This window comes from Lontra canadensis, unplaced genomic scaffold, assembly GCF_010015895.1.
Source record: "Lontra canadensis isolate GAN:19392208 unplaced genomic scaffold, GSC_riverotter_1.0 scaffold109, whole genome shotgun sequence".
NCBI classification, from domain to species: domain Eukaryota; kingdom Metazoa; phylum Chordata; class Mammalia; order Carnivora; family Mustelidae; genus Lontra; species Lontra canadensis.
This window is the reverse complement of record NW_022631103.1, coordinates 524,737-535,281: the sequence shown is the minus strand read 5'-3', so window position 1 is coordinate 535,281 and position 10,545 is coordinate 524,737.

Here is a 10,545-nt window from a genome sequence, read left to right as displayed (position 1 = left end):
CACATCCGTCCCCAAGCTGGGCAGAAGGGTGCTTCCCCCAGGTACCCTGAGGCAACCTAACAACCATGGGTTGACCCAACCATGGGTCCTGAGAGGAGCCCTGACCAGAGCCAAGGTCAAGGTGGGGAAAGAGAGCCCAGTCTTCCAGGTAGTGAGAAAGCAAGTGCAAAGTCCCAAGGGAGTAAGGTGGGTGGAAGAGTGGACGGAGAGTGGCTATGAGGTGGGGAACAGTGAGCTGGGGGGAGGGTGGTGCTGGCTGCCGCTAGTGGTGTGGGGACTTATCACTAAGCACCTTCGGGCTGTGTTGGGGAATTTAGTTTTTATCCTAGAGTAAATGGAACATTTTACACAAAGGAGACACATGACCAGATTTGCATTTTTAAACAATTCACTCAACAAATATTCTTGAGCACCTGCAAAGATCATGCAAAGCGCTAAGAAGACTATTAGAACAGATACCCCTCGCTGAGCACTCAGAGAATATTTCATTAGAAAAGCTTGATAAATGGAATATATAGGATTCGATGGCAGAAGAGGGTGTTTCCTAAGTGGGATCTGAGAAGACGCATGAAGAAGGTGGAATCCGCATGTGGAGACTTTCACACACGTAAGTGTAACATAGCCTACACGTCGTGTAGACATCACACTGTGACACTAGCATCTGACCGCCTAGGCCAGAAGCCTGGCTCTAGCACTTACGTAAGAGTTGTGAGACCTCAGGCAAATTGCTTAACCTCTCTGTTCATTAGTATTCTTTTTATTTGAACCAGACCTTAAAGGAGAAGAGGGATTTGGACATGCAGAGTGTGTATGAGAGAAGGGGGAGCAGAGATGGAGGACAGGATGGGGAAGAGCATGAGTGAAGGCACAGGGAGCTTGAAGTGGGAGAGCCATGCCGCACATTTGGCTGGACAAAGTGTGTTGGGGAACTGTGCCTTATGAAAGGGTATTAACACTTTTCCAGAGCCGTGAGTGGCTCAGTCAGTTAAGGTCGTGATCCCAGGGTCCTGGATCAAGCCACATCCAGGTCAGGCTCCTTACTCTGCAGGGAGCCTACTTCCCTCTTTCTGCACCTTCCCTTCCCAACCCCACTCATACATGCACACTCTCTCTCAAATAAATATATCAAATCTTAAAAAAAAAAAAATACCATTTTTTGGATTTTTACCGGGTGCCAGAGCTCCACACACGTGACTACATCTCACCTTCACAACCACACCGCCAGGGAGTTGGGATTGCCTTCCTTTTATACTCAAAGCGACAGATGTTCTAAGACAGCGAGCAGCTTGACAAAGCTTATCAATGGGAGAGAGAGGATTCGAACCCAAATCCTCTGACCCCAAAGCTCACGCCAGCCTCGCCATAACCATACTCACACCATCCCCACACCCACCCCTACCCCCACCCCCAGAGTGAGAGAGCATCTTTTCCTGAGCGGGCACCCCACCCTCCCCAAGCACATCAGGGACCACTCCCACTAAGGACATCGGACATCGGTAGCCTGAACCGCACCTGGGAAGGTGGTTCAAGAAAGGGAATTCCAAAAAACGCTTTGAGCAAAATGATCCTGTCAGACAATGCCTCCCAAGGAGGCCCTTTGAGGAGTTCCACATTCATTTGGATGTGTAAGATCTCTGGAGGTTTTGAAAGCTTCAGTCACATTACTTTATATTCACACCTCTGTGTTACCTTGGAGTAGTAACAAATTAAGCCCGAATCAGCCATTCACGCTGAATGATTTTATAACACTTTCTCCGCTCCCACAGCCTGGCTATTTTAAATGCAAGCTACTTGCCTAAGGAAGCAGATATGTGAAATCTGCATTAAAAGAAGGTGCATTTAAAAAAAAAAAAAAAAAAGGAGGAAGAAAGTGCATAAACTCCTCCAAGATCCTCAATGCTTTACTTCTGGAATTCCTGCTTCAGTGAGTCTCCTCGTTCTTGGCCACGTAAAAAGAAGGAATCATGGGCAAGAAAAGAAAGGTTACTTCTATCCCCCCAAAGCATTCATCGTGTGCCTTTTGTGTTGCACAGTAAATTCTGCCATGAAAACAACCAACCAACCAACCAGCATGTCTTTGAGAATGGAAATCGACAGATGAGTGAGAATTGACATTTGGTGAGTTTAAAAATAGACACTCCAATAGAAAGAGCATCTGTCCGCTAAAAATACGAAGCAACACAGGCCTGCTGCACTCTGGGTACACTGACCAGGTTATTAGGCTATTTAATAATGCCCTATTTTTAGGGCTGGGAGGCAGGGAAAAACAGGCTGGCTTCAGCGGCTCAAATAAGCACATAATGCAAGGACATACAGGGTACGTCTCCCAAGCACCTAGAATTAAGGGCTTGTAAAAGAGAACCAGGTTTTCTGTGGCAAAGCAATGATGTGGCCAAGACTTCCGTGGCTTGCATAGGCTGCTCAAGCTAACGGGGAGGAGGATGGGGGAGGGCCATATCCATTCTCATTTTGCTGGTAGACACATGGATTGTTAACATTGAAGGGGCCTGAGAGACTACCTACATCCTGGACATTTGATGTCCGGGATTGGCTACCCACATCTGAACCCTCTGATTCCTACGAAGGGGAGCTCCCCATCTGAGGAGCGTTGACGGGCCACAGAGCTGGCCTCCCTCTCTAGGAAGCTCTGCTTTCCAGTATCCCCAGCAGCGAGGGCTCTACCATATGACCCAACTCCGGAGGATATCCAATGCCCCTGCTCGGGCTTTTGAGTCAGAAGTGAGTGGCTCAAAGAAGGATGGAGAGTAGAGAATTCTTTCTAAGGGTAACAGCAAAGGCAGCAACATCTAGTTCCCGAGGGAGGCATGACCAACTGGCACTGGACACCCCTGCTGACAGGGACACTGACTGTGACAGCAAGCATTCAGGACACGTTGGCCACAGTGTCCGCATGGAGTCGCGTCCCTCACTGAGATTCTGGCCCTGGTTTTGCCTGGGGAAACTTCCTTGTTCTTGCCGGTTCTCTGGGTCTTGTTCTTTAGGCTTCCTGGTAATCCTGTGAGCTGGCCAATATCCTTTCCATCAGTTCCTTTTCTGCTTAAATTGCCCAGAGGCAATATTTGTTCTTTGCCACTAAGAACCCTGACTGCTCTAACAGCCCAACCCTGTTATTTTACAGATGCCATTAAGAGTGTGAGGGAAAGACACCCGGCTAGTTAGCATTAGATCCAGGCCTCGAAAGCAGGTGACCCAATACAGCTCCAGCAGGCTTTCGCCCACATGGCACATACAGTCTTAGAGAAGCAGAAATGTGCTTTGTCCCTGAGATGTGCTTGGTCTTAGATGCCTCGTCCACACCCACCATCAGAGCAGGACATTTCCATTCTTTCCTGCCCACGGGTCCCCACGGTCATGGCCTACCCACCAGATTGTTTACATCCTTCCCCAGTCATTCCAAATGTCACAACCTACCTACCCTCCATCACATTCCCTCTAGGCCTTTCCAGGCTACAGAGTCTTTCAGGCTTCTTTTCTTCCTAAAAATACTGAGTACCTCTATGTACCTGACTCCACACAAAGCCCTAGGGATCTTATGGTGAGGAAAACAGAAACGGACTCAGACACCATGAATACACAGTGCAGAGGGGAAGACCCCACATTAATCTAATAATCACGCAGGCATATAACCACAACCACAATAACTACGAAAGGAAAAGTGAGGCTCTTATAACAGCGTTTCGCTGAGGGCCCCTTTCTAGTTTGGAGTTCAGGGAGACTTCCCGAAGATTAACATTTGAGCTGAGATCTAAAAGTCAGTTAGGTTTGGGGCAAGGAGGGGAGGGAGAATTCTAAGCAGGGTCCTGATGCAGAAGCACAGAAGTAGGAAGTGAAAGCAAATCCATGTGCCTGGCGAGTGGAAGGCCCAGATAAGGTTGGGCTGAAAAATGGGGATGGGGACAGGTCACTTAGATGACTACAAACTTTGTGAAGGGTTTGCTCAGAGCAGCAAGCAACCTCTCAATGATTTGAAGCAGAGGCACGACAGGGCCCTACTGTATTTTGAAGAGACAGCTGTGGCTGTCCTGTGAAGAATGACTTGGAGAAGAGGCGAGAGTGAGCCTAGGCAAGTAAATTAACAAGTCATGGCCACAGTTGAAGGCGGACATGATGGTAACTTAGAGTCGGGAGATATGATCAGCCTGGGGAGACATGCAGTAAAATCAACAGGCCAATTGTTGGATGGTCAGCAGAGTTATCTGCCAGATGAGACAGTATAGAAAGGCTGGTTTTGAGAGGAGACGCCATGAATTTGGTCTCAAGTAAATTGAATTTGAGGTGCCTTTTAGACCTTTGAATGGAAGTGTTGAAATATATGCATCTGAATCTCAGGCAAGAGGATTGGATGAAAGATACATATCTGAGGGTTGTGATTATTATATAGGTAGTCATTGAAGCCACAAGTGTGGATGAGTTCACTGGGAAAGACAGCACAGAGCGATGGAAGAAAGAAGCTTAGGAAATAGCCTTTAGGAATCACATTTAGGGGCCCCTGAGTGGCTCTGTCAATTAAGTGTCCAAATCTTGATTTTGGTTTGGGTCTTGATCTCAGGGTCATGAGATTGAACCCCACATGGGGCTCCATGCTGGGCATGGATCCTGCTTGGGATTCTCTGTCTCCCTCTCCCTTTGCCTCTCCTCCCCCCACTTAAAAAAAGGAGTTATAATATTTAAAGATCAAAGAGAGGGGTGTGATCCAGCAAACAATACTAAGGAGTAGCCCAAAAAGGAGAAAAACCAGGAGAAGTTTTCACAAACACCAAGTTAGCAGGTGGAGCTGGCATCCACAGCTGAGAAGTCAGGGAAGCTGAGGGCTGAAACATTGGCAATTGGTTCAAGCAACACAGAGGTCAGTGCTCATTTCAGGGAGGATCATTTTTATTGCATGATGGGGGTGGAAGCCAGGCTGAAGTGAGCTGGGAAGTGAGAAGAGCCTGGGTGGTAACCACATAATGATGTCAGGCAATCAGGCAATCTTTCTAGAAGTTTTACTCTGCAAGAGGAAAATGAAACATGGCGGGGCTGGGCTCCAGGGGGAATTCTTCAGGCTACATGAAGCTTGGGCATTTTTTAAAATGCTGATAAGAAGCATACATAGGACAAAAGGGATAGAGTATTTTCTATAAAATTGATCTGAACATTGTTAATGGGTAACATTAACATCTCCCACCTCCCAGGAAATTCTGATGTTTCTATACATGGGTGTTGGATGACGGAGCCCAGGTAATGGGTGATGTGGGACTCTCTGGTGTCAGTTACACTTTTCTAGTGTCATCACACTGCCCCAGCAGACGTTAACTCCTCTATCCCACCAGACACTTGATTTGTGTCTATTGCGATGCTCCCAGTGTTGTGATGTGATTTACTGTCTATCTCTCCCACTCATTGTATATTCCTCATTTTGTACAACATACATTGTATGTTCCACGTTTTACCCATATTTATATCCCTGGGCCAAGAATAGAGCCCATAGAGCAGGGCTCTGGCATTGCTCGGGTCACATGTGCCAGAATTGAGCAAGATGGCTCTGCCTGACCTTCTGCGCCCGATAAATGTTTATTAGACAAATGAACGAGCAAATAACGACAACCACAAGGTAGAATGGGGCCTCTGAATGCGAACCCTGGAGCTCAGAAAGTATTGTTCACCCACCCGTGTCAACCGCAGTTCGTCCGTGTGGCTAGCCCTGTGGCAAGATAATCTGTGTCTTGAAGCAGTATGACTTCGGATGCTAAGAGGTGCGAGGAGCAACTGGGAGGAGGACGCCACAAGGCTTGTTTTCAGAGACAGAAGCATGGTGAGCTAAGTCAGCGTTTCTTGGGCCAAGGCAATTTCTCAGAGAACCCAGGCCTCTTAAATCAACCCTTGCCTGAATTTCTTGCAAAAAAAGAGCAACGTTTTGATAGGAACAGGTCAGTAAGTATCCCCAGCGTGGTGCGATTGCTTCAAGCCCAGGCTGCCTGCAGCCTCTGGAGATCAGTGTCAGGTGTGCAGTCTTCCCTTCCTCCCTTCATTCCTTGCAGAATCCAAGTCTGGGCTATTTCACTGAGAAAAAAACAACAGCCACAGCCACGGAGTTCTACATCTGCTTCTACCTTCTCTCCTGAATGGTCCTATCCAGAGTGAATCTGTTGGTCCAGAGTTTTCTTTCACCAGAAATACCGAGCGCACTGATGCTAATTGGCAAACTTCACTCTCTTTGCCACTAACTGTCCCCCCTCCCCGACACACACACTCGCCTCCTTCCTGTGCCTCCTCTGTATCCCAAGGCGCTAATGTTAGAGCCATAAACGTGGGCTCCCGTGCCCTCTGGGTTCCAGCTGGGTTTGACACCGGAGAGCTAGACCCATTCCTCCATGTGCCAGTAAGGACTGCACCCCTCCAGGATCTCAGCCACCGACTCCAGGGAGCCCCTCCTTCATGACTCCAACTCCCGCAAGGCCTAAGGGGTGGCAGAGTCTGCCCACTATAGCTAGCCCCTGGAGCCTCCACAGTCCTTGGGCTGTCCTTAACCTGAACTTGCCTCTATAAATCACTGTTTTGTCCAATCCACTTCCAGATTCCATCAGTGTGCTTCTGCTGCCTGCCAGGACCCTGACTGACACACCTGCCCTTGTCCCCTTTCATGAGGGGAACAAGGGATGCACAATTGAAAAGTTAGATGGCAATATAAGTCACAGGACAATAAAGTCACGGGAAAAGTTTAAGCACCTGTCAAGCAGGGGCTTACTTACATTTCCATCCTCCTAACGTACGAAATCCAGTTTCCCCCATCTGCCTCAGAAACACTTTTTCAGGGGGTATAGGCGCCACTTGCCTTTCTCCCCATTGTGGCTAAATCTCTAACTGAAAGATATTTTCGAAGGTCAGTTGATCTAGATTCCCCCCCACCCCGCAACACTGAGCAACACTGATCAACAAGGAGAGGTCTCTTAATTTTCAGTGAATTGGTTTCTATAAGTAGGCAGTGAGTAAAATTCTGAAGTAAAAACCTGTGTCCTTTCCCTCCTTTCATAATGTTCCGGGGCTTGAGTCTCTTCCACAGGAAAACATGGAGAAAAGCTAGCTGGTGACACCAAGCTGTTAGTGACCTATGACAGCTCTTCAAAATCCTAAAATGATTCCAAAACACTTTCTCTGGTTTTCTCATACAGCAGCGTCTCACTCCTCTATCCCCCCAACTCTCTCTATCTATCTCTGTCTGTCTGTCTCTCTCTCTCTCTCTCACACATACACACACACACACACACACACACACACACACACATCCCCTCATCTTTCTTAACATTTTCTTTTCACTGGAGCAACTGGGTGTTGCTTATCCCTCAGACTTTTGTGCAGCCCGTCTTCCACCTAATCTGTATTCCTTTCCTCTAACTCTGCTGACTTTCTACCTTTCTCATCTCTTATTCATAGTTATAGCTATACTGCTCCAGGCAAATCTCTTTGACTCCCCAAACTTTCATTTTCCATTAAAGGAAATGCTGTGGCAGTGGTTTGTAAATCGTGAATTATTTTTTTTAAATTCAATTTCTGAGGGATAGGTCACCTTATAGGAGCTGACAAGTAGGCATCTTAGGTGTGACTTTATTATTTTTGAGACAAGAGGGTTGGGGTAAAGACATACACTCCATTAAGGCTGACGGATTGCTTCATACTGTGCATGCACTGAGTACACAAGTGAGCGTAGTCACAGAAGAACAATGATTCGCACCTCCCCTGAAGAATGAGGACAACAGCTAGGTAAAAGAGCAGATGAATGTGGATTTTAAAAGTGTACAAGCAGGGATGCCTGGGTGGCTCAGTCAGTTAAGCAGCTGCCTTCAGCTCGGGTCATGATTCCGGGGTCCTAGGATCCAGTCCCGCATTGGGCTCTCTGCTCAGCGGGGAGCCTGCTTCCCTCTCTGCTGCTTCCCCTACTTCTGCTCTCTCTCTCTCTCTCTCTGACAAATAAGTAAATAAAATCTTTACAAAAAATAATGTACGAGCATCCCATATTTCACCTTGAACAGCTTCCCAATGCCTTGCCCTAGAATTTAAGATTTCTGTGGTGAATTCCTGAGTCATCTCTCATATTGGGTTTAGGAATAAGGCACAGAGGCCTGGGATTTAAGGGTACAGGGCTCAGATAGAGAATATATATATGCATATATATATATATATATAGTATATATGTGTGTATATACATATACATATGCATATATAATTACAACATTTTGAGAATATTACATAAATGGAATCATACAGTATATAATCTTTGGAATTGGCTTTTTGCACTTGGGGTAATTCCCTTGGGAGCATCCAACTTGTTGCCCGTGTCAAGAGTTCATTCCTCTCCACTGTGGAATAATATTCCGTGGCATGCGTGGACCACAGCTTGTCATCTACTGAAGGACATCTGGGTTCTTTCCAGTTTTTAGCCATTATGAATGATTATGAACATTTGTGTGCAGGTTTCCATGGAAACGTATGTTTTCATTTCTCTGGAACAAATGCCCAAGGGTGCAATTGTTCCATTGTATGGTAAGTCAGTTTATTACTTGTGGATTTAATTTACATTTACCCAATGGCAAATGATATTGAACATCTCTTCTGTCATTATTTGTCACTTGTATTTTAGTAAAGTGTCTCTAGGTGTTGTTTTGCCCATTTTCTAATCGGATCGTTTGTTGAGTTTTACTGTTGAATTTTGAGTGATCTTTGTGTATTGTAGGAAGAAGCCCTTTGCAAATACTTTCTCCCAATCTGTGGCTTATCTTTTCAAATCTTCTAAACAGAGTCTTCACAGAGTGAAAGTATTTAATTTTGATGATGTTCAATTTATCATTTTTCCCTTTTTTGGATTGCGCTGTTGGTGTCAAGCTAAGGAGTCTTCACTTCATCCTAGGTCCTGAAGATTTTCTATGTTTTATCTAAAAGTTTGTAGTTTTATGTTTAACATTTAAATCTTGGCCCTATTTTGAGTTAGTTCTGTGGGATTATGCCACAGTTCTTCTCTTTTTCTTTCTTATTTTATTTCATTTATTTTTTTGCCTATTTATGTCCAGTTGCACTGGGCATTTTTTGAAAAGGCTACCCTTCTTTCATTGAATTACTTTTGCAACTTCGTAAAAAAATCAATTGGACAGGGCACCTGGGTGGCTCAGTGGGTTAAGCCTCTGCCTTCAGCTCAGGTCATGATCTCAGCATCCTGGGATTAAGCCCTGCATCGGGCTCTCTGCTCAGCAGGGAGCCTGCTACCCTCTCTCTCTCTCTCTCTGCCTGTTTCTCAGCCTACTTGTGATCTCTCTCATTCTGTATAAAATCTTTTTTTTTTTAATCGGCTGGACGTATGGATGGATCTAATTCTGGGTCCTCTATTCTGTGCCATTGATCTACATGTCTGTCTGTCTGCCAGCACCGATCTCACCATTTTTTTTTCTTTAACCTGTTTTTAATTTTTTTAATTTTTTTTAAAATTTTTTTCTTTAACCTGTTAATACAACTCATATTAATAACTCATATTAATCTTCAAATATTAAACCAGGCTTGCATCCCTGAAATAAACCCTATTTGGCTATTTTATATATATATGCATATATATATATATATTTTTTTTTTTCCCCCCCACATTGCTGGATTCACTAAGCTAATACTTTGTTGGGTATTTTTACCTCTAAGTTCATGAGATATACTGATTGATTTATATTTTTAAAAGGTTGCTCTGGTTTCTTTGTGGAGAATGGATAGAAGGGCAAGGCTGGCAGATGGTCAACTAGTTAAATAATGTTCTTTTCTCTCAACCTTGAGCTCCCTCTTCAGTCTTAGTCTGCATTTGCTTCTCAAATTGTGTTTACCTCCTCTGGGTCCAAGGAACACCACAGTTTCATTGAATATAGCCCTGGTGACCCTAAGGCACCAGCTCTACCTAGTTTGCTCCAACTCCAGTGAAAAGGAATAAATTCTCCACTCCAGCCATGCAAGTCCTGGTGTTGAATGTGCATGGTACTGTACTTAGGCCCTACCCTTCCTTCAGGATCTTATTCAAGTCCTAGAACCTCCTCAAAGATTTCCTCACCATTCCAGTCACTGGTGACTATTCCCACCTCTCACCTCCTACAGATCTTACTGTCCATGCTATTCATTGCCTTTCATTAATTCACTTATGCAGTCAATAAACATTAATTGAGCACTTACCATAGTCTAGGCATTTTGTAGATACTGGGCACAGCTGTGAGCAAAAGAGATGCAATGAAATTTACGGTCTAGTGGAGGAAACAGCATTAAAGGTTCACACAAGTATATTTGTGTATATATTCCATTTGTGTGTATATGTCTATGTGTGTGCCTATATATAGGGGGAGAGAGAGAGAGATACAAATCAAGACAAATACCGTGAAGAAAAAGTATGGGGTGTTCAGAATAGACTACTTGCATTTATTTTTTCTTTACATATTACAGTTTAATTATAAGTTTTTTTGAGAACAGAGACCGTATCTGATACTGCTTGGTCAAACTCAGAATCTAACCCACAGTTAATAAGTAGTG